General features: G+C 38.2%; 1 pseudogene; it reads right to left on the bottom strand.

The window, feature by feature from the left end:
- LOC108313234 overlaps nucleotides 1-25678 on the bottom strand; it is a 140431-nt pseudogene extending 114753 nt beyond the window's left edge.
- Between the last annotated feature and the right edge of the window lie 2 nt (nucleotides 25679-25680).

Raw genomic sequence — 25680 nt, 5'->3', positions numbered from 1 at the left:
CATTTTCACAATATTGATTCTTCCTATCCATTAGGATGGAATGTTTTTCATTTGTTTGTGTCCTCTCTTATTTCCTGAGTAATGGTTTGTAGTTCTCCTTCGAGGGCTCCTTCACATCCCTTGTAAGTTGTATTCCTAGGTATTTTATTCTCTCTGTATCAATTGTGAATGAGAATTCACTCATGAGTTTTCTGTCTGTTACAAACTGCCCAGAATTTTTATTATACGTATTAACTCTTTTATTTCTCACTACCATACATTTGTAATTGAGGATACCAAGGCTCAAAAGAGGTTCAATAACTTGTCCAAGGTCACACTACTCATAAATGACTACCAGGAACACAAGCTTAGGGTGACTGACACCAAATATTCATTAGCATAAGAAAAGATAGTGCAGGCAATTCACACACTGACTACCTATTCAGACAGTTTAATATGATTAAAATTTCACTTCTAGTAGAACACACACACACACACACACACACACACATTTTATGACAGAGTAAACTTCACATGGCTCAATAAATCTCAAGCATAGGCAAGCCTATTTGCTGACACAGAATTAACTATTTCTTTACCAACACCATTTATTCATTTCTTTTGTGGGTTCTGGCTGATTTTGAAGCAAAAGAAATCAGTTCAACTTCAGCCTGAACTGAATAGTGTGTGTTTAATTCAATCCATAGCACTATTTAATTATAGAAGAATCAAAGCTATCTTTTATGTGACATTTTTTCTCTCTTCAAACATGCTGTCTGTTTTGATCCATCTTGGATTCATGTTGGGGTTAGTTTTTGAAACTGTCAAAAACACTTTTAACAAGTTTGTTATAAACTACTACTCCAAGAGAATCAGCTGAGTAAATTAATGTTTCAACACAAGAAAATATTCTGAGATAATTTTAGCATTTGAAAACGAGACCTGGAAAGCTATGACAAAAGATTGAGGGAAATAAAACATAATTAATTCATTGCACATTTATTTACATCTGAAATAATTAATAATATGTATATTTTCTGAATCATCATTACCTTTTTCACCAGCCATACTTTATGACTTTGAGCAACTATATAAAAGATTTCTCAAAATCTTGAAGTCTATTTAAACATTGAGGCTAAGGGTTTATGTGTTAGATGAGTAATGAGATCTCTAGAAAACTTGTTAACAAAAAATCTTTATCATTATACATTAAATATCAAGAAAATCAATAGAAAATCTTTGTTACTTGTGATTAAAAAATATACATGTGACTAAAAAACATTAATTTTCATGTTACTGTAGAGCTTTGCCTCAACCTGACCAGTCACCATGTGAGTTATTTTGTTTCAAAACCTGTATATTAAACATCCTAGAATCTTCAACTTTCTTACTTGCACAGAAAAGGCAATTTATAGCACAGTATCTTTATAAACAAAGACATTTTATAGAAACAATTTGCTACAGAATTCTCTCTCAAAGCTGACTTGAGTCTTAAAGAGAATTCTTCATTGTAGACTCTTGATTCTACAAGTATATAAAAAAATCAGGCTAGTATCACTCTTGAAGAGAGACCTTCTATTTCTAATTTCATATTTTCCTTCCCAAAGAGAGGGTTTATATTATTCTATTTTTCACTATTTTGTCATGAGTTTAGGACATTAATGGGTTGGGGAAGGCCACCAGGATTTTATTTGTTAGGGATTGTGCTGTTTTTTGGAGAATTGTCCCAAAGGACACTGGAATGGGTTACATCTCTAGCAGGGTGAAGGAGACCCTACTAAAGAAGAATTAATAGGATCCCAGAACAAAAGAGAGCTTAGGTCCCTCAGAATGGCAATAGTCAATACCTACCAAAAGCCAGTACTCCCGGATTCCTGAGTCTTTGGACCTTAGCAAAGTGGATAGAAAGCAAAGCCTGGTCCTCATACTATGGCTGAGAGGAATGAAAGAAACTGGCACCAAAGAAGATGGGAAGAGTGACAAAGTACAAATAGAAAGAAAGGGCATGCTAAGTATGTAAATATATGGCATCATCAAAAAAATGAAAGAAAGAGAGAATAAAAGACTATATAATGCAAAAGAGAAAAATATATATGTAGCATTCCTGAGAAAATATAGCAAACAATGTGAATAAGCATCCCATGGTGCTTTATGTCAGCAAAGCATTTAGTAAGGCTATGAGTTTAACAAAAGAAGAGTTCAGCTACAATATGATACACAATAAAAACGAAGAAAATGCAAAGCTAAGTAGACAGATTAAGAAACCAAATCATACCCTTAGAAACCCAATAAGAGAAAGACTAAAAAGAAAATTAATATAATATTAAAACACTTTACACGGTCAACATGAATGCAAAAGAACAAGGCAAAGAGATTAAGGTAACTAGAAGAAAATGATAGATATAAAAGATCATGAAGATCTGACGTGAGCATAATTGAACCTATCAAATAAAACATTAAAAAGAGACAGGGATATAATGCAATTCATGCTTCCTGAAATAAAGGCAAAATTACATTCAGTTCTTTTGAATCCCTAAAAAAACTGATACAGAACAATTTATTTAAACACACTTCCAGGTGAAATCATAAAATTCTAGAATTCCCTGTGAATTTGGACATCCCCCCAATCTCCACCATGCCCAAGTGTGGAGGGTCTACAAATGAGGAAAAAAAAATCAGGGTATTATCATTCCTAATCATCCTACTTTATTGCTAACAACATTGAATGCTAGAAGACAATGATGGAACAATGTCTCTAATGTTCTGTGGGAAAGAAAAAATATTATAATCAGCCAAATGATTCAAGGATAAGGACAACATAGAAGTACTTCCATGTTCTAAAGCTCGGAAGTACTTAAGGGATACAGCACATTACCCAAAAATCCACCAAACTCCAGGAGCCACAATAAAAGAAGCACCTATGATCATTCTGATCATTTAAATGAAAAATTATATTTAAACAATGAGAAGGGGTATGACTACAAAACAAGTAAATTTGTAAACTCTGACTAGGTTAAAATAAATCTACAGATGGGGAGTAAGGGTAAGAAGAATTATTAAGAGAGCTGATTTCTGCATCTTTTTCTTAGCAAGTAGTCAATCCATCTTGGCTAAAACTGACATGTATGTAAGAAAATAAATGACTCTCCCCTCTTAAAGGTTATTGCTTTCTAGCTATCTAACCATCTTAGCTAAAACTGACATATACATAAGAAAATAAATGAGTCTCCCCTCTTAAAGGTTATTGCTTTCTAGCTATCTAACCATTTCTCCATCTGTCATTTCATCCATCCATCTTTTTACATATATGCATATAGATATATCTTAACTAATGACATTCATCAAATGTTAACAATACTGATTTTTGGATGATGAAATTCAGGGTGATTTATGGCTTTCCTCTTTTACTCTTCTGTATTGCTTGAATTTTTAAAAAGTGATCATTAGCACTGTACTAGACTAAAATTGACCAGAAATTCTTTGCATGTCTTCTCATCAAGAAGTGGAGTCTATCTCTCTCACTTCTTGTATCTTGGCTGGGCTTGTAGCCTGATACCGACAAATAGAACTCAATAGAAACAATGTATTGAGACTTCCATGCTCACCCTCTTGAAATCCTGAAACAACTATGATGCAAGAAAGTCCCAGATAAAAGACAATATGAAGTCAAGCTCCAGCCACCCCCCACCATTCCAACCATCCTAGATGAGGCCCTAGACATTTGAGTGAGACCAACTCACCCCAGCTGAGTTGTCTATATCTGCATGAGTGAGCCCAAGCAGAACAAGTAGAATATTCCAGTCAATCACAGACTTATGAGACATAATAAATTGTTTTTAAGTTACTAAGCTTTGGAGTTGTTTCTTCCATAGCAATAGATAACTGATATACTCTATTTTATAAAAAAGAATAAATTCAGTACTCTAAAAAATCTTTTTAAAAATGCCAAAGTCTGCATAATATTCCATGGTGTATATGTGCCACATTTTCTTTATCCACTCTATCATTGATGGACATTTGGATTGATTCCATGTCTTTGCTATTATGAATAGTGCTGCAATGAACATACAAATGCATGTATTTTTGTAATAGAGTGATTTATATTTCTTTAAAATCAAGATAAATTTAAAAATAACCATTAAACACCAACTATATACCAGACTATTTAGTAAATCTTGAGAAGAATAAAATAAAATAAAAGTGAAGAAAAATGTTTCAAAAAAAAAAGGCTGAGGTCTGCGTTCTATACAGCAGGGAGAGTTCTTTATAGCCTTTATTTTTTCAAGAGGTTCATGACGTCCCTGTCAATATGTGCTACAGCCTTCTTTTCCACTATTAACTACTGACATTCTCTATTACAAGCTTTGTTTATTCTCTCACCAGCCCACATCACTCCACACTGGATCTAACTCAGTTTCCCTCACAGTACCACTAACACAAAACTTGCATGTATTGTATTTATGTCAGATCTTTACTAAAGGTAAAAGAGGAGGTAGACCAAATATCTTAAATTATTTATCTATTACTGTATAATAAATGACTGCAAAACTTTGCAGCTTAAAAAAATAAAAAGTATTTGTTGTTTCATGCAGTTTCTGTGGGTCAGGCCTTTGAGAGCAATTTAAATCGGTGGTTCTGTCTTAGGTCTCTCACAAGGTTGTAGGCAAGATGCTGGCCAGGATGAAGACGTCTCGAAACTTTCCTGGGACTGGAGAGGCTGCCTCTAGTTGGCTCACTGACAGGGTCATTGGTAGGCACTCTTCTTGGGGCTGCTTAAGAGGCCTCATGATGTAGCAACTTGCTTCCCCCAGACCAAATGATCCAGGAGGCCAAGAAAGAAGCTGCAGTATCTTTTATGGTCTAGCCTTAGAAGTCCATTTTTCCTGGAATATTCTACTGATTACAAAGTCAAACATATTCAGTGCAAGAGGGGACTGCACAAGGGCATAAATATCAGGAACTGGGGATCACTGGAGACTCTGTCACAGGCTGCTGAGGAAGAAAGTGATTCACACCATTAGGAATCAATGTCTAGGGTCTTTGTTTCATTAGTACACAAAACTACAAAAAATATCAATAAAATTCCCCAAACGGAGTCACCACAGAGAGTTGTATAGTCTGTTGGCCATATCAGAGACCTCAGTAGAAGAATGAGCCCTGTACCTTAATGCAGGGCTATGTCTATTCAAAAAACAGGTGTCTTTTTCTGGACGTCACATAATTTCACTTGAAAGTTTGAACATACCTTTGGTACTAAAGAAAACATAGAACTTAAACATTCATAATGAAATAAAATTATGCCAATTGTAACTCCAAAACAATGTGAGACTTTTGATAAATCATTGGAAAGCTATTAATCGGAGTTTATTTCTAGTAATTGCTTCAAATCGGCAACTTACTGATCTTGTTTTGCAAAATTTGACCTCTTCCAAATTTAACAGCTCATCACAATGTCTAAATTACCCATCCCCTGTTAGTTCAGAGTTTGTATTACTCTGGAATTTTCCACTGCTTTGAGATTTTTTTTTCTTAGACTCCCTGGCATATATTTCTATGATATCCTATTCTAGGAATCAATCAAAGATAAACTCAGAGAAAAAAATTCTGGAGTATTTTACAGTCAGATATCCAAGTGGAAAAAAAATTGACATGTGAATTCAGGTATACCAATAGCCTTCTAGATTGTTGCATCAATATTCTTGGTATTCTTGGCTACCAAACATAAGGTATTTGCAATATGTAATGGTCTAAGCCAACCAAATCAGCTTCTCAAATCTTTCTAGGACTATTCAATATCTGCTGTGTTTTTGTTTTATCTAAGAGATCTATTGCTGGCCAAGTGTGGTGGCTCATGTCTGTAACCCCAGGACTTTGGAAGGCCGAGGTGGGTGGATTGCTTGAGTCCGGGAGTTTGAGACCAGCCTGGATGACATGGCGAAATTCCATCTCTACATTAAAAAGAAGAAAGAAAGAAGGAGGAGAGAAAGAGAGAGAGAGAAAGAAAGGAAGGAAAGAAGGAAAGAAGGAAGGAAGGAAGGAAGGAAGGAAGGCAGGAAGGCAGGAAGGCAGGAAGGCAGGAAGGAAGGAAGGAAGGAAGGAAGGAAGGAAGGAAGGAATTAGCCTTGGGAGGCTGAGGTGAGAGGATTGCTTGAGCTCAGAAGGTAGAGGCTGCAGTGAGCAAAGATCACACCACTGCACTCCAACCTGGGTGACCTCTGACTCATAAATAAATAAATAAATAAATAAAAGAACTATTGCTGAGTCATTTAACTAACTGGCTTAATGAAAGAAGAACTGTGTGGAGTTAGAGCCACTCCCATGAAGACACTCTCAGAGTGTCAAGTGATAGTTGTCTTTTGAGTCTGCTTGATTCTAAAATAAGCTTACATTTCTATTTCTCATGATCAATGCTTCCTTTCTTTATGGTACTAGAGCGGTCCTTATCTGCAAGAATGCTAAATATGAATGTCACAGGCTGTAAACCTCCTTTATTTTTCATAACTAAATGTAATTTGTGATTGTAAGTTAAATTATTGATTCCTCAAATTCTCTTCTGCTTAATCCTTCCCCTTTCTACCTGTTGGGGAAGCCTTCTATTTCTCTGATTGTTCGATTATAGTAACGCATCTGGCCCAGAGTCATCCTCTGTCTCCTGCTGGTATCTGATGAGCTGCACCTCTTCCCATCATGTTTTAGTCCTTGGCCTCTAGGTCCACCAGCCTGTTAAGATTACCTTCATCCCACCACAGCTTCCAGCTGACAAGTCCTCCTTACCTAATCATGAAGCTTCTTTGCATCTATAGGTCTCTCTAAGCCAGAGCCACACCCCTTCCACAAGTACAGGGCTGTCTTCCTGTTTCATTGTGTGCTTTAGATGTTAATGTAACTGTGCTCAGACCCATCTGGAGAGTTCCTTCACTTGGACTTTTGCTGCTCTAAGGCCTAGCACCATGCTTCATATAGGTTTGTCTAAAAGGCTTGATTCTTACAAATCACATGCTGGGTGAAACTCTCTTTCACTGTATTTCCCCCTGCATATTTATTTTATCTTAAAGATAGCCTCGGCCTCCCAAAGTGCTGAGATTACAGGTGTGAGCCACCACACCAGGCCAAATTTTAGCCTTGTTTAAAGAACTATTAGAGGTTCTTTTCAACTTCTTTATTTGTCATATTAAATTTATGTACTAACTTTTACAGAATTTGTCTTTGGATTTTCAAAGCCAGGCTTTGAGAATGTGGAAAAATATTTTTACTTTCAAGAATTCCAGGTCCTACAAATCAAAAGCTCTTTGCTTTTCAAGACTATTGTTTCTGTTTAGATTTTAAATGTACTAGTATCCTTGGGCTTCCATAACAAAATACCACAAATTGGGTGACCTAAACAACAGAAATTTATTTTCTCAGAATTCCAGAAGCCAGAAGTCCAAGATCAAGGTGCTGATGGGGCTGGTTGCTTCTGGGACCTGACTCTTTGACTTGCAAATGGCCACTTTCTCACTCTGTCCTCACATGGTCTCCCCTCAGTCTGGGTGTTGTCTATGCCCTAATCTCCTCTTCTTACAAAGAAATCAGTCATGTTAGATAGGGATGCACCCATATGACCACGCTTTACTTTAATTACCTCTTTAAAGGTCCTAACTCCAAATACAGTTGCATTCAGAGGTACTGGGCAATACAAGTTCAACATATGTGGAGGGTTACAATACAGCCCATAATATAAATTATTTAGATATTTGGTTGACTTATAAACATTCTTTAGGCTCTTTTGTGTCTTCTTTCTCTGTGGCAAATGAATACAGGTTGTGGTGATTGACTCAGTGGATGGAGGGAGGGTCTCAGCAATCTACACTGTTTTCTTTTCTTTTTTTTTTTTTTTTTGTTTGTTTGTTTTTTAGATGGAGTCTGACTGTCTCCAGGCTGGAGTGCAGTGGCTTGATCTCAGCTCACTGCAACTTCCACCTTCCGGTTCGAGTGATCCTCCTGCCTCAGACTCCTGAGTAGCTGGAATTACAGGCACATGCCACCACGCCTGGCTAATTTTTGTATTTTTAGTAGAGATGGGGCTTCGTGATGTTGGCCAGGCTAATCTGGAACGCCTGACCTCAGATGATCTGCCCACCTCAGCCTCCCAAAGTGCTGGGGTTACCGGTGTGAGCCACTGCACCCACCCACTATTTTCATAGATTACAAGGCCCTTCACACTCTGGCTTCACTTACTCCTCCTACCTCTTCTCTCAATTCTCCCTACATTTCTCTTTCTCTCTTCCATATAAGATTACCTTCAGATTCTTGAAATCTCCACTGCATCTCTTATTTCTGGACCTTCAGAGATATTGCTCCTTCATCTTAAATGCTTTTCCTCTTTCTGTTTCCCCTTACCTTGCTAATTCCTATAAATCACTCATGTCTCACGGTCAGCTTTTCTTGGTACCTAAAACTAGGTTGTGCTTCCCTATTTGTTAACCTTCCCATAGCACATAACCATATTTACCATTGTATAGAAAGTGGTCATTACACTTTTCACTAGTTATGTGCTATCTGTGTGTTCTGCTAAACTGTAAGCTCCATGGTGGCAAGGACAGCGTCTGTGTTGGTCACTGCTATAGCCAGGATCTGCTGCAATGTCATATTATGTTCAGTGTCTGCCACAAAGTAGATGCCCATAGATATTTGGTCTTTGTTTTTGTTTTCCATCTTTATTGAGGTATAATTGGCAAATAGAGACTCTATATATGAGATTGGAACATTGATGTTTTGGTATACATCTACATCATGAAACAATTACCACAGTCAGGTTAACTAACATATCCATCATCTCACATAGTTACCTGTTTTCGTGTGTGGTGAGAACACTTGAGATCTACTCTCTCAACAAATATCAAGTATACATTATTACTAACTATAATCACTATGGCTATATATTAGTCTCCAGAATGTATTCATGTTATAATTGAAAGTTTGTACCCTTTGATTAACATCTCCCCTTTTTCTCCATCCTGTGGTAACCACCATTCTACTCTCTTACTAAATATTCAACAATTTTTTAGATTCCACATGTGACAAGTATATGTTGAATGAATGGAAACCAACTCTGTGACATTGGTGGCTTAGTGAACAAACAATTCTTCATACACAAGAATAATATGTGGAATTACACCCATTTTTTAAAGACCTTGCTAAGTCAGTCAGGACCATTAGTTGGAAGAAACATTTACATGTGCTGATTTAAGCAGAAAAAGATATTGAGTAGCGTGCAACATCTTCAGAAAGACAAGAGATCCAGGTTTGAAGGCTACAGAACCAGTTACAATGCCCAAAATCACAAGGCAAAACTGTTTCTACCTTTGGGCACCCAATGCCACAGGTGGCACTGACAGCATCACTAGACACCGGACACTAGAGCTGCCACTAAAACTAGTCCCTGCTGCCTCTAGAAAGCAATCCCTATTGCATAATTGCCTCCACCATCAAGGCAGCCACCATCATCTCTACCTCCCCCAGAGCCTCCAATGCCCACACTAATTTCCCTGCACCCTGTCCTCACCGCCCCACAACTGCCTCCATCCCCACTGCTCCACTGCCCCTGCTGCCACCTGCGTGGATTCTGGTAGACCTTGCTTCTTCACATCAGCAGCTTTCCATTCAAAATCTGTTTGGCAGAGCCTAGGCTATGTGACCCATTCGCTAGCTACAATGGAGGCTGGAAAAGAAAATGTCTATTTTCATTTCTATAGCAGGTTACAGTTGGGAGTATGTGAGAAACTCCCAATCATAGGAAGGTAGTTCAGACACTGGAAAGCGAAAAGGTATGACAAAATGTCCACTGCTTTGTTATTGCAGAAGCAAGAAGTTCCATGACCCCCAAAGAGCTGTGCCTTTCTAGAGTGGGTATGTGTGTGTGTGCACGCGTGCGTATGTGTGTGTGTTTAAACATCTTTCCAATCTTTAATATCAACCTCATTGCAGCACAACAACAAAATGTCCATCGAGATGCTAACACCAATGCTGAGCTTTGCAAGTGTGTAGACAGGCAGTTTCACCCTCCACCCACAGTCAATGTTCATGCCCATCCCAGTGACCCAAATTCCCCAAATTCTTCCACTTCCACCTCCCTTTCCATAACTACTGTTTCCTTCACTATCTTCCATTCTACCTTTTAGGTACTTGAATCTTCCCAGTGTAGGAGAGCAGAGGCCATGTGCAGTGATGGTAGGGATCTAGTGCTTAGAGCAGGGTTATACACACAGGCCCCCTCTCGGCAGCCAAGTGTCACTTGGAAACATAAGAGAGGACTCTACCTGCCCCGTGCCACCTCCCTGCAGTACCAGGTTCTCCTCGGTGGTTAGGGTTTCTTGCCTTGACTGTTTCACTACCACAGATCTCAATTTACCTTTCAACACTTTCTCAAGCAGTTTCAACACCAGGAAACCTCTTCGCCCCATGTCTTTGAGCTACATGATCACATCTGTGTTCTTAGATCACGGCACATGGCCACCCTTCAGTCAGCATGGGGCCTTCTCCCTCCACCCTATCCCTTGGCCTCTACTGTACACCTTCCATAGTTTCTTAGTCCTTTTAATTCCTGCCCCTTTCCACCAAAACCCTGCCTCCTCTGGTGTTCAGCCTCTGAGTCATCTCCTTTTTCAGGAGCTTCTGATTAATATAGAAAAATGAAGGTCAGGACCTGAGGGGATCTGGAAGAAATGGGAGGAAAGTATTCTTCATAATGACCTGGTCTTATTTGAAATATCTTTTCAAAAAAAATCTGTAAAGGGCCTCTTATCCTGAGGCTAACCTCTTGCTAGCATAGCTAACCTTCTTTTTATGCTGAAAGACTGTCTGTGCCCTTTACAACCTTTAGTCACATTACAAAAAAAAAAAAAAAAGAAACCACTTCTATCTAAATATAATTGGAAGTAGAGGCTCCAGAAAGGAAGTTATAAGTAACCAGGCATTGTTCTGTCACAGGGCCAAAGCTTATGCCTGAGCCAGCTCACGAGCTGTCCTCAGGTCACCTTGGCCCAGTCTGGAAAAGACACACCCATCATCAGTTCCTCAGTCCCCCACACAAAGGCTGGGACCCTCATTCTGAACAAGAGGTGGGTCATATAAAATACCCTTTGTTCACTAGGTAGAACTTCTTTCTGTGGAGGCAGAAGATGGAGGAGGCATGTGGCCCTCAATAGCAACCTGAGCAATCTGCTTCGAACACAGAACGCTGCTATTGAAAAGTCTGTAGAAGAGCATCACATATGCCAAGCTACCTGAAGCCTTGCCCAAGATCCCATATTGACTGCTTTTCTTTACTTAAAAATTATGCGTTGAGGCCGATTCCCAGCACACAAAAAGCCTTAGGAACTGCTAGTTCCCTGCTGTCACAGCAATTGCAAACCTGTATAGCAGTTATTTGCAAGGCAGGGATGGCCAGACTCCAAAAGCTTTATAACCATTTTCAGATGCTGAGTTTGATAAACTTGCAATCAGAAATTCTATTCACTTTGTATAAGCAGCCACCACATTGCCACCTCACCCTGTGATTAATGGCCAGATTTGCAGAATGATGTAGCTCATCCTTCGAGTACCTGGCACCCACTGCCTGGTTTATCATGACTGCTCATGTCATTACTGCTTCTGAAACATAAATCACTGAAACTGAATGGCCGTGCTGACCACCACTCTTCAGACTCAGATGACAACTTCACACACACACACACACACACACGCACACACGTGCACACACACACACACATACACACGCCATTTCAAATCCTTTTTTTTTAATGGTTATTTTAAATAAACAAGTAACAAGGGCTTTCTCTGGAAGTCTCGTGTGAGTGCCTGCAGTTAATTCATTTATACCACAAAAGCAAGTGTTTTCTGTGATTTCCCTGGAGTTAGATCAAGATGAGGTTTGCCTTTATATCAGTCCATAGGACCAAAAGTTTTAGAAAAAAAAGAATACAAGCTCTAGAAAAACATTTCTCAAGGTGTGCTGGTCAGAATAAGGATACCTCAGGAAATTAACAGGTATTAGGGAAGGAGAATGTTCTGTGGTAAAGCAATTTTGAGAAACACTGCATCAAACAAGGTAAACCAAGTTAGATAGGCTCTTTACTGCAGGACTTCTCAGAACCTTTGATGTACAAATGTGCATTTCAAATCACAAAGAAAGAGATGTGTATGTTGCATTTTTTAAAATGAATTTTACCACAGAATACTTGTTGAACATATTACAAGATGTGCTCATGAACAGACTTGAAACCTTGTTTAGAGGGTTGACATTGCCTATTGCTCAACTTTCTTCCTCCTAAGGTAGAAAAAAAAAAGAAAACAGCAAGTTGTGAGAAGCATGTCTTTTGGAGCCATCTGGTGTTGATTTCTCATTTGTCAGCTGAAATGTCTCCGTCCCCATCTGAAAGAGATGTTCCGTGTCACAAAGTGTTTCATCTGACTGCAATGAACAAGCACAGACCTCCCTCCCTGTTCCTCCACTGGGCCTCCCAAGACAGCTCCAATCCAGCTCTGTTCCTGGAATCTACTCCTCATGGCTTCACTTGCCCCCTTGGCTTCAAACTTCATGACTTACTATCTCCATTGGGTTCTCTGCCATGGCCTTTTGGTGGATGCCATTATTTCCAAGAAACTATTTTCTTTCTGGCTGTAAGACTTCAATCCTGCATCGTGTTTTGGAAGAACTCTGCTTCCTGCTCCAAACATTACACTCCCATTCCTTTCTAGCTACCCTCATCTGCCTTCTTGCTTCCTTCTCCCCATGCATACTTTCCAACCTCTCCGTAAATGCTTGTCCTAGCCCGGTCCTTGACCTTCACCTGTGGCTTTGCCCACAGCTATATTGTAACATTGACTACTGGAGCTTGCCAGGACCACAAAATATTGGAAGGACTTCTCTTGCCACATAAAAAGTCAGCCCAGCCACAGAAGGAGTGCACCATGAGTGCTAAGCCTCAATGTTATTGTTTGGGTTCTTTTTAGTTCCCTATGGTTTGCAGGTTATGCTATATTAGTCAGTGGGTTTCCTGGAGGCATTTTCACCAACAAACAATGGAGTTAGTAAAAATTTATTCTTTCTATATTTTTAATACTTTTATCTGCTACACAACACTCCATAAACCTTGCTTATTTACATGTAATTAAGAGTCATGGCAGCTCTCTGCTTGTAGACGAGAGATTGTGGTCAGCCTGTCATTTGAGATTGTGGTCAGCCTGTCATTTTATTTGATCTTCTTTTGTTTTTAGTTATTTTTCTGTTAAAGTGCCCAGAGCCCCACGGGCAGAAGTGGCTTCAAATTAAAATGTATTGTTAATATTCTGGACCACACACACAGGGTTCCTCACGTGACTTTGAGTTTTGCTGCTGAGATGATTGTGCATGATATTCTGATGCTGAGAAAATGTGCCCGACTTAGCCTATTTTGCAGAGCTCCTTTGTTCCCTGAGGCAAATTTGACATGATTTTGTTGAAGGTTCAGTTGGGATAACCCATATTCTTTCCCCAAGGTCACTTTTTAAATTCCTTGTCAATCAGTTTAATGAAAGGTAAGTAAATACCTTACTTCAGAACAGCCAAATAACTTCAGCTTCTTGGGGTGAGCACATGTGTGCATGTGCATGTGCATGTGTGTATTTAAGTGTGTGCATGTCTGTGTGTGTGAGCATATGCATGTGTGTGGAGAGGGTTGAAGGGAGATAATAAGACCTTCATTTAGTGACATCATGACACAAGAACACCGAAACGTCTTATAAAATGGTCAAGGTTATTTATCAATTAAGATAGGTACGATCACACACAGGCATCAGAAAGATTACTTATTGCTTATTTTCATCAACCTGGATGAATGTGTCTACAAAGAACTTAGAGTATGTTGTAGATCATATTTTTAGGGAATATGAATTCCCCAGGCTGAAGGAAGCCAAGTTCCACACACCTCAGAGACAGCTGTTCTTGTCCACCTAAGCCTGTGTTTGTTCCTTAGACTTACTCCATCCTCCAGAAGAACATGCATCTTCAAGCCAGGACCATAGTCTGTTCTAAACTGTTCTGTTATAGCTTGGCTGATCTATACACCGGCTCTCTCTTCCCCTGGGTGTATCCATATATCCTCCTCGTCTCTGAGTCAAGAGCAGTTGCCAGCTGCTACCCTTCATGGATTGACTCTCCTTCTTCCTTCTCACTAGCCAAAGCTTACTCATCTCTCAATGTCAAATTCACACTATGAAGCTTCAGTTCTAAATTCCAAAGGATAGAGGGCATATCTGTTTTATTTCCAGTTACTTAGCCAGCATTTGTCATATAATAAATTCTCAAAAAATATTTGTTGGGTAAATAACAAAAGAATGAATGAGTTTTCAACATGGACTAGAATCAGGAAACCCTGGGGTATTTAACCAAAAGTCAGGCTGAGCCCTGCCCAAAGTGATAAATCCCACCGAAGCAGTTTTAATTATTTATCTGTTCATTCCCTTGATATGGATTAAGCCTCAAGTCTATACCAGCACTCCACCTGGTTCTGTGAAAGATATAAAGTTAAATTAGACTTGAACCCTATTCTCCAGAAACTTATAGTCTAGTGGGGGAAAATAGATATGTTCATCAATAACTGGAACATAAGGTTAAAAGTGACAAAAGCCAACAGGGTCAAACTAAGAGAGATGAGCAGAGGAAAGATATTAATTATGTAAGAGAATGTTAAATGGGACTTTGCTGTCTTACTCTGAAAACCAGATAGAAGCCAAGTACCTGAGTGTGATGCCACTGTCCCAGAGCAAGGCACCAGCCCATTTACATAGGGCATGCTAAGGAACCCAACCTGAGAGCATGGAAGAGTTGATATAGAAAAGGCCAGTGATGGAGGATTTCTTTGGAGAGAATAGTTGGTATGCCATGCATCTCCTTCCTGCAAATACTGTAAGGAGGAGGAAAGAGGTTGATTTCCTTCACCCGAAGCCTCGTGAGGAGGCTCTATAGGCACTTAGAAGTTTGAGGAACTGGAAAACTCATGTATTAACCTCATCGGGCTATTTAAAGGTAAGCACCTTGCAGTCAGTAGAGTGAAGAGATGGATGTATTGGGAGCAAGCTGCAGTCCCACAAATAAAAATGGAAGATGGGAGATGTGGATTCTACAAAATGAAAGTGATCTGGAATTTTCTCAAAACGAGTCGTGCTGAAGAGGGGTGCCCAGCAGGAGAAAGAACATCAACTGGGAGGGTCTGTGTAGGATGTGTTTGGAAACCCAGGCCTGGGAACATATCATAAAGCAATCTGCTAGAGGACAAGCCTTGTGCACATGGAGGGGCTGCCATGAGAAGCCTTCATGGGATGCTCTCCAGAAAACCCATAAAAGTACTTCATGGGAGCCAATGTCTGGACGAACCAACAGCACATGCCAGCTACTCCAGCCTTATAAAAATGGCACCATTTCCTGCATCCTCTCTGCCTTGGCCTGACTCTAAGGGCTTACACAAGCAGCCAGCGAGTAGGCAGAAGGCAGAGCTGGGAAATGGCAAAGAAGCCGAATGTGCAGCACCTCCTCTGTGGGCTTCCAAGCCTGGACCAGGCCCCAACTGGGGCAAGGGAAAAGCTTCATGGTGGACAAGAATTTGATACTTTAACTGTTACCCTGGGCCAGGCTAAAGTTACATAATTATTAGGCTAGAGTGGTCTTTGTATGCCAAAACAAAGGGACTATTATCTAAGCATGACTGAAAAAGCCATGGACATACCCAAAATCTTGTTGGGGTGAGTTTAAACTAAGGAGCAGGAAACAGAAAGAGAAATGTTGCTCTCTGATTGTATCTATCTAGTGACAATTCATTCCACAAAATCAGCTATAGTTCTTCTAGCTGAGGACATCAGTGAAGAAAAGGAAGGGAAGGAAAGGATGGGAAGTACATCTATCATAGGTGTACAGCATGATGAACTTTCACATGTTGAACACACCCATGTAGCCAACACCCACATCAAGCCACAACATCCCAGAAAATCCTTTTGAGCTCCCTTTCAATCACTGCTTCTCCTGCAGGATAACCACTAGCCTAACTTCTAACAGCATAGATTAGTTTTGGCTTTTTTATACGCTGTATATAAACAGAATCATGTACTATGAGTATTCCGTGTGGTCTTCTGTGCCTTCTTTTTCTCAGTTTGTGAGATTCATCCACATTGCTGTGTTATTACCTCTCTTTTATTTGCATTGCTGTATAGAATCCCTTTGTATGAATAAACCATACAGCTAGTGCTCGACTTACGACCACGGTCGGGACTGCGGACCAGCGGGAACACGATTTGGTCGTAAGTTGAGTAGGCTATATGTACAGTTGAAATGGTGCACGCGGAGATGGTAGTGCTGCCGGAAGCTGGTCCGCAGTGTCATACGCCCAGCTGGGCAACGTTTTGCGCTGCCAGATGCGGAGCAGTTGTGGCTAGTGATTGTGGTCATAAAGTCGAATGGTCATAAGTTGCATAGGTGGTAAGTCGATCAATACATGTACTTTATTTCTCCATGCTTCTACAGATGAACAATTGGGTATTCCCAGTTTGAGCTATTATGAATATTCTATGAATGTCTTTTGGTGAGCATACGTATTTCTGGGTATATACCCAGAAGTAAAATTGCTTGTCCATAGACTTTGTATATGTTTGGCATGAGTAGATATCACTAAAATGGCTATATCCATTTTTACTTTCCCCAGTAGTATATGCAAGTGTGCTGCTCCATAACCTCATCAGCACCTGGCATTTTCTTCCCTTTTTATCTCAGGCATACGGATAGGTCCAGTGGTATCTCATGATGGTTTTAATTTGCTTTTTCCTGAAGACTAATGAAGCTGAACACTTTTTCATAGGCCTAGCGGCCATTTTTCTGTCTCTCTTTGTGAGATGATTGTTCATTTGTTTTTTCCTTTTTTTCTAAATGGATTCTCTCTCTTTTTCCTATTACGTTGTAGGCATTCATTACAAATATTAATATGAGCCCTTAGTGAGACAGATGTGCTATAAATATCTTCTCTCAATCTGAATTGCCTAGATTGATGAATAGGTGTTATTAATTTTAACATAGCCCATTGTATTATGTTAAATACACATATATTCAATTTATCCAACACTATGTAAAAGACTACTCTCCCCCTAGAGCATTGCCATTATTATAAGCTAGGTAACATAAATATGTGGTCTGTTTCTGGATTCTCTCTATTCTGTTTTATTAGTTGGTGATTTATTCTTACATCAATATCAAGCTATTAAAATTATTTATTCTAGTTTTCTAAGAAACACTGATATTTGGTAATAAAATTCTTTTTCAAGGATCCTTAGAAATTCTGAACTCTACATTTGCATACCTGTATATGATTTAAAAACGGCTTGAACTTTCTGCAAAACAAATTCTAGGATTTCAATTAAAATTGTTTCAAATTTGTACTTTAGTTTTGGGGAAAGTTGTTATCTTTAAAATAGCTTTCCAATCCATAAACATGATATATCCCTCCATTTATTTCGTTTTTACTTATCTTCAGCTGTGTTTTCTAGTTTTTCAAGAGCACTTGCACAATTTTTGGTAGCTGTTTCCTCATGCAGTTTGTGGGAGGTTTTTTGTTTGTTTGTTTTGAAACAGGGTCTTACTATGTCTCCCAGGCTGGAGTGCAGTGGTGTGATCACAGCTCGCTGACGCCTCAACCTCTTGGGCTTAAGTGATATTCCCAAGGCAGCCTCCTGAGGAGCTAGGACCACAACTGTGCACCACCTCACCTGGCTAGTTTCTTTTACTTTTTGTAGATACAGGGGTCTCACCATGTTGCCCAGGCTACCTTCAAGCTCCTGACCTCAAGCCATCCTTTCACTTTGGTCTCCCAAAGCACTGGGATTACAGGCATGTGTCACTCCACTCGACCCAGTTTGTGTTTTTATGCTATTATAAGTGGTATTGTTTAAAATCTTAGTTTATTTATTTTTTTAAATTTATTTTTATCAATGTTTTTAATAGAAATAAAGTCTTACTATGTTGTACAGCCTGGTCTCAAACTGCTGACCAAATACAGTTCTCCTGCCTTGGCCTCCCAAAGTGCTGGGATTATAAGCATGAGCCACCATGCCTAGTCTGGGATTGTTCTTCAACTTCAATTCTCTCTTATTTGTCAGCATATAGAAATATAATTTATTTTATATTGACCTGTGTGAAGAGTATTTTTTAATAACAATTATGTGCAAGGTAGATTATATGCTATTCTCATTTATATTGTCGCTTTTAATTTTTGCCACAATTTCGCAGGCGTATTTTATCTCCATTTGTTAAAGGAGCACACTGAGGTTCAAAATGATAGAAAATTTCCCAAAGTCATTCAAACAAAGGCATTTGAATTGGTTTTGCATTTCATATTTGAAAAAAGCAATGAAAAGTCTATCTAAGCAAAGAAGCCATCATTAATGGAAGCAAAAATGCAAGAAAGGAAAAGTGAGATGTTCCTGTTGACTCACATCTAGAGGATATGAAATACCATGAAAAATACCAAGGAAAGACAGTTGAGGACCAAACAATAGAATTTCCTAGTTGAAAATGGGAAGTTTTTATCTTAGCCCTTTACCCTCCCACCTTACGGGATTTGCCAAATCTGGAAAGGAAAACTGGCAGTGGGGTTGAGACTCAAGTTTACAATTTTGTCTCTCTAACTCTAGGAAACTTCCAAAGACTTGACTGTTTTTCTCAACCCAAGAACGCACTTCTCTCTGGGCAAAAGAGATCTTTCTTGACAAAGACCTGCCAAAATCTCTCAAAGAGAAAGCATCTGCAGCTCCTCAGCACAGACCTCCATGGCTGTCATCCTTTGGCGTCTTGTTCCCTCTAGTCTGCATTACTTCCACAGTTCTCTGATGCTTTAAATAGATGGCTTGGGTATTTTATCTGCCTTTTTTAGTTGTCCTCAAGAGGTGTTATGTCCAGCATTTTACTTCTCTATTCTACCCAGAGGTGGAAGCCAAACTTTGCTTTTATTTTTTTTATTGAGAGGTTTCTAAAAAACAACTTCCAGAGAAATAATTTGTATATAGTAAATGCCAAGATCTTAAGTGTAGAGTTGTTTTGACAAATGTATACATCCACACAACCAACATCCCAATCATGATAAAGAATATTTCCATCACCTCAAAGCGTTTCCTCAAGCTCCTTTTTAGGTAAAACAGAGGGAAGCTAGCAGAAGAGACCACTATTCTGATTTCTATTATAATAGGATAGTTTTGCTTGCCCTAATAGTTAAACGGAATTACACAATATGTTCACTATTGTGTCTGGCTTTGTTTACTCAACATAATGTTTTTGAGATTCGTATATATATTGTGTTTATGAACAGGTCATTCTTTTCCTGAGTAGAATTCAATATTATGAATACAATATTATTTTCTATCCAGTCTCCTGTTGGGAAGACATTTTGCTTATCTCCAGTTTGTAATTATTATGACTGAAGTTGCTATGAACATTCTTATACAAGTCTTCTTGTGGGCAAGTGTTCTCATACTCCTTGAATAAATACCTGAGCAGAATTGCTGCATCATCTAGTAAATGTATATTTAATGTAACAAGAAATACTTATTTTAAAATATCAGCAACAATAGAGGAGAGCTTCAGTTATTTCACACCTGTATTCGTTTCCTTGGGCTACCATAGCAACATACTACAAAGTGGCTTATAATGGCAGAATTTTATTATTTCACATTTCTTGAAGTTAGAAGTCCAAAATCAAGATGGTGGCAATGCCATGCTCCCTCTGAAGCCTCCAGGGAAGGATTCTTCCTTGCCCTTTTCAGCTTCTGGTAACCCCAGATGCTGTAGATGCATCACTCCAATCTCTACCTCCAAATTCATATGACAGTTCTCCTTGCGTCTCTGTCATCAATGATCACCTTCTTATAACCACACCAATCTTATTGAATTAGGGACCCACCATATGCCGGTATAACGTCATCTAATTGCATCTGCAATGACCCTATTTCCAAATAAATAACATTCTGATGTTCTGGGGATTAAGACTTCAACATATCTTTTTTGGTGGGACACAATTCAACCCATAAAAACATTGCTGCTATGCTGAGCACTGTGGTTCATGCCTGTAATCCCAGCATGTTAGGAGGCCAAGGTGGGCAGATCACCTGAGGGTGGGAGTTCGAGACCAGCCTGACCAACATGGAGAAATCCAATCTCTACTAAAAATACAAAATTAGCTAGGCGTGGTGGCACGCACCTGTAATCCCAGCTACTGGGGAGGCTGAGACAGGAAAATTGCTTGAACCCTGGAGGCAGAGGTTGCAGTGAGCCAAGATTGCGCCATTGCACTCCAGCCTGGGCAACAAGAGCTAACTCTGTCTCAAAAAAAAAAAAAGAAAAAGAAAAGAAATCCTTGCCAACACTTGTTGCTATCAGTCTCTTAGGCTCTACAGTCTAGTGGATGTGAAGTAGTTTCTAATTGTGGTTTTTATTTGCAATTACCTGATGACTGATGACGTAAAGCATCTTTACATATTGATCATCTATACATATCTTTTTTTAGTCAGTGACTGTTCAGGTTTCTCCCTATTTATTTTTTTTTTGTCTTTTCAGTAGTGATTTGCAGGTAATGTATATATTTTATCTCAAAATATAGCATATGTTTTCACTTTTTAAAATTTTCTTGATGCCATGTCTAAGAAATTTTGGCTACTCAAATTGTGTGTAGATATTCTATATTTTCTTTCACAAGCTTTATAGTTTTAACATTTACATTTAAATCTACAATCTGTTTTATTTATTTATTTATTTATTTTTAGAGACAGGGTCTCACTCTGTCACCCAGGACAAAGTACATTGGTGAAAACAGCTCACTACAGCCTTGAAGTCCTGGCCTCAAGCTATCTCCCTACCTTAGCTTCCTAAAGTACTGGGATTATACATGAGAGCCACCACACCTAACCCTTATAATCTCTTTTAATAATGAGAACATACAGCCTTTCCCAGACATACCAGGAAAGGATTCAGTATTTCAGTAAGTATATATTAGCCATAGCTTTTCTTGGATACACATTATTAGACTGAGGAAGTTCTCTTCTAGTCCTACTTTGCTGAGACTCTGCTATCAAAAAAAGGTGGTGAGTTTTTTCAAATTTTTTTTCTGCATCTACTGAAATGATTATATCATTTTTCTCTTTTATTTAAGCAATGTGGTGAATTACATTGATTGGTTTTTAAGTATTAAACCAATCTTACATTTTTGGGATTAACCCCTTTGATAATTATGTATTACTCTTTCTGTATAAGATTGAACTTGCTAATATTTTGCTAAGGATTTTTGCATCTACTGTGTTTGTCAGGTTTTGGTATCAGTATTTATTGGCCCCATAAAATGAATTAGAAAAGTTCTATCAACCTCTATTTTTGGAAATAACTTGTGTAAAATTGGCATTATTTATTCCTTAAATGCATGGTTGAATTTACCAGTACAGCCATCTGGACCAAAATTTTCTCTATAGGAAGGCTTTTTAATGACATATTCAATAACTAAATATAGGACCCTTCAGATTTTCTATTTCTTCTTATGTAAATATTGGTAATTGGTGACTTTCAAAAAAATTGTTTATTTCTTTAAAAGTTGTCAAATTTATTGGTATAAAAAAAGTTCGTTGTATTCTTTTATTATATTAGTGTCTGTAGGATCTGAAGTGGTGTTTCTTTTTTCATTTCTTACTCTGGTAATTTGTATTTTTTTTCTTCTCAGCAGAATTGATATGGCTTATTTTGTTCATTCTTTCAAAATTCTATTGACTTTGTTAATTTTCTCCATGCTTGTTTGTTTATGATTTTATTTATTTCTACTTTATACTATTTCTTTCCTCTATGTAATTTGTGTTTAATTTGATGTTCTTTTTTGATATCTTACATTAAAATCTTAATCGTTGCTTTTAAATCTGTCTGCTTTTCTAATACACACATTTAAAGCTATAAATTGTTTTTCTGATCACTGCTTTATCTGTATCTTACACATTTTGTCATGTTCTTATTATCATCTAATTCTAGATAATTTCTATTTTCTTTGTGACTTCTTTTACTTAATTAGAGATGTTCTACCTATTTCTAAATATTTAGGAATGTTCTAATATTTTTGTTACTGATTTCAAATTTAATTCCATTGTGGTCAAACAACATACTCTGTATGATAATTAACATTTGAAATCTATTGATATTTTTTTACAGAGAGAATATTATCTGCCTTGGTCAGTGTTTCAAGTACATTTGTAAAGAATATACATACTACTGAAGCTGTATATATTGCCCCATAAATGTCTGTTATGTAATTTTGGCCGTATTACCATTATCGGTTTTTTAAAAATTACTTGTTTTATGAATTACTGAGAAGGGGGTATTCAAATCTCCAGCTATAATTGTCATTTTGTCTCTTTTTCTTTATATTTTTGCTATTTTGCTTCATGTAGTTTTAAACTCTAAGATGCACACATATTAAGGATTGTTATGTCTTGAATTGACCTATATGTCATTATAAATTATTTCTCTTTATCTCTGCCAGTATTCCTTATTTAGAAGTCTACTTTTTCTTATATAAGTTGTACCAGTTTTCTTGGGTTTAGTGTTTTCATGGTATAATTTCTTCATTCTCTTACTTTCAGATTATTGGTGTCTTTATATTTCAAATGCATCTCTTATAAACAATGTTAAATTGGGCCATCTGTTTTTATCTAGCTTAACAATCTCTGTCTTAAAATTGGGTATCTATTCATTTCTGTTGATATGTTTGGGCTAAAATCATGCTATTATTTTCTCCCGTTCATCCCATATGTTTTAATTATTTTCCCCTCCTTTTCTATTGTCTTCTCCTTCATTGAATATCTTTTAGTATTTTGTTTTAATTTTTTTTTTTTTGAGACAGAGTCTCACCCTGTCACCCAGGCTGGAGTCCAATGGTGCAATCTTGGCTCACTGCAACCTCTGCCTCCTGGGTTCAAGCAATCCTCCTGCCTCAGCCTCCCAAATAGCTGTGATTTCAGTTGCTCACCACCATTCCTAGTTAAATTCTGTCTCTACTAAAAATACAAAAGAAATTAGCTGGCATGGTGGTGCATGCCTATAATCCTAGCTACTCTGGAGGCTGAGATAGGAGGATTGTTTGAACCCAGGAGGCGCAGGTTACAGTGAGCTGAGATCACACCACTGCATGCCCCAGCCTGGCTAAAGAACAAGACTCTGTCTCAAAAAAAAAAAAAAAGGAAAAGAAAAGTATAAACTTGTTCACTTCCCTCTCCTCTTTGTGCTATTATTGTTACATATTTTACTATTATTAAATTTCACAATATGTTGTATTATTTTGGCTTTAAAATGTAATTATTCTTAAAGAAATTAAGAGAAAAAATGTAATCTGGGCCAGGTGCAGTGGTTCATGCTTGTAATCGCAACACTTTGGAAAGCCAAGATAGGAGAATCACTTGAACTCAGAACTCAAGACCAGTCAGGGAAAAATCTAAAGACCCCATGTTTACCAAAAGAAAAAAAAATATTAGCCATGTGTGGTGGCATCTGCCTGTGGTCCTGGCTCTTCAGGAAGCTGAAGTAGGAGCACGACTTGAGCCCAAGCGGTTGAGGCTGCAGTGAGCCATGATCATGCCACTGCACTCCAGACTGTGTGACAGAGCAAGATCCTGCCTCAAAAGAAAAAGCATGTAATCTATATGTATCCACATATTTATCACTTGTGGTGCTCTTTAATCCTTTATATAGATCCAAATTTCCACCTGTTATCATTTTCTTTTGACCTCAAGAACTCCCGGTAACATTTCTTTTAGTAAATATATGAAGAAAATAAATCACCTCAGCACTCTTTTTTCTGAAAAAAAAAAAAAAAATCTGTATACTTTAAAGATATTCTATTGTGTTTTAACTTTATTTTTCTGATGAAAAATCATATATTACTCTTTATATAATATGTGTTTTTCTCTGGCCATTTAAAAATTGTTCCCTTAACTTTATGTTTTCACAATTGGACTATGATTTACCTACATGTGGTGTTCTTTTAACTTATCTTTCTAGGAACCTCTGAGCAATTGGATCTTGGTATATTTCCACTATATTAGGGAATTTAAAAATCCTATTTCTTTAAAAAATATTCTATTCATGCTCTCTCTCTCTCTCTTTCTCATCCCTCCCTCTCTCTTTTCTTCCTGGTATTCCAATCACACATATTTCAGTCCGCTTGCTATTGTCCTACAGGACACTGAAGTTTGGTTAATTATTTTCTATCTTTTATTCTCTGTTCTTCAGTGTGAGTGATTTCTATTGACTTGTCTTCAAGTTGACTGATACTTTCTTTCAAAGTGTCTAATCAACTCTAATTTCCATTGAGTAATTTTTTTCTCTTTTCTGATATTGTATTTTCAGTTCTAGAATTTCAACTTGGTTCTCTTATGATTTCCATTTCACTTTTGGGATTCTCTGTTTACTCATTTTGCCTTTTCTTTTAAAACCTTTAACATATTTAAAATAGCTGTTTTAAAATAATCATCCTAGTCTTAATATCTGAGTCATCTGTGGGTCTTCTTCTCTTGTTTTGTGTTCAATTGATATTTCATATTTTTTCCTGCTTATTTAAATGTTTAGTAATATTTTATTTTATCCTAGATATTTGGGAATGATACATATGGAGATTCCGTATTCTTACTCTAAAGAATGTTGAGTTTGTACTTCCCGGCAGTTAAGTTACTGATGGTTTAGATTAATTTTTTTTTTTTTTTTTCTGAGATGAAGTTGCACTCTGTTGCTCATGCTGAAGTACAGTGGCGCTCGCTACAACCTCCGCCTCCTGAGTAAAAGCAATTCTCCTGTCTCAGCCTCCCGAGTAGCTGGGACTACAGGCGCCCACTACCATACCTGGCTAATTTTTGTATTTTTAGTAGAGACGGGGTTTCACCATGTTGATTAGGCTGGTCTCAAACTTCTGACCTCAGGTCATCCACCAGCCTCATCCTCCCAAATTGCTGGGATTACAGGTGTGAGCCACCACGCCCAGCTGGATTACTTTAATCTTAAATGTAGGCTTGTTTTAGGTTTTGTTATGGTGGATTTACTTACATGTTACTTTAAATTCTAGAGTGGAGTTCATAGTCCTGGGCTTACTCATAAGGTGTGGCTTTTCTGAGGTTTTAGTGGAAAGTCTAAGATTAAACCAGACCTTTACAACTTGGCAAATACAAAACTTCAATTCTTTTCCCCAGCGCCGTGCAACTATTAATGCTAATCTCTGCCTCCTGGCTGCTGCTTTCTGCCAGCGTTCTTGATTTCTTATTCTGTGCATTTGTACCTCCAAAGATTTTGGAGGATTTGAATGCAGTATATAACTATCCTATTAATATAAAAAGTAATAGATGTGTCGATGATGGCCGTTTAGGAACAGCTCAGGATCGCATCTCCCAGTGAAAGCGCAGAGGGTGAGTGGACACCGCGTTTTTATTGCACACAGACTAAGAAATTCCCGGGCGAAGGAGCTTCACGGTCGCCAGCGCGGCTGTTTCGGCCAGCACAGCTGTGCTGGCTGACACCGCTGCTTTGCCCCGCGCGGCTGCTTTGTCGGCGCCCCAGAGCCGCGGTTATCCGTACAAAATACACTGGTCCGGGTGCTCTTTTGGCTGGCGATTGGAGCCACGGGAAGTCGCCCATTC

Source organism: Cebus imitator, unplaced genomic scaffold (genome assembly GCF_001604975.1).
Source record: "Cebus imitator isolate Cc_AM_T3 unplaced genomic scaffold, Cebus_imitator-1.0 Scaffold135, whole genome shotgun sequence".
Lineage (NCBI taxonomy): Eukaryota > Metazoa > Chordata > Mammalia > Primates > Cebidae > Cebus > Cebus imitator.
This window is presented reverse-complemented; position numbering and strand designations above follow the sequence as displayed.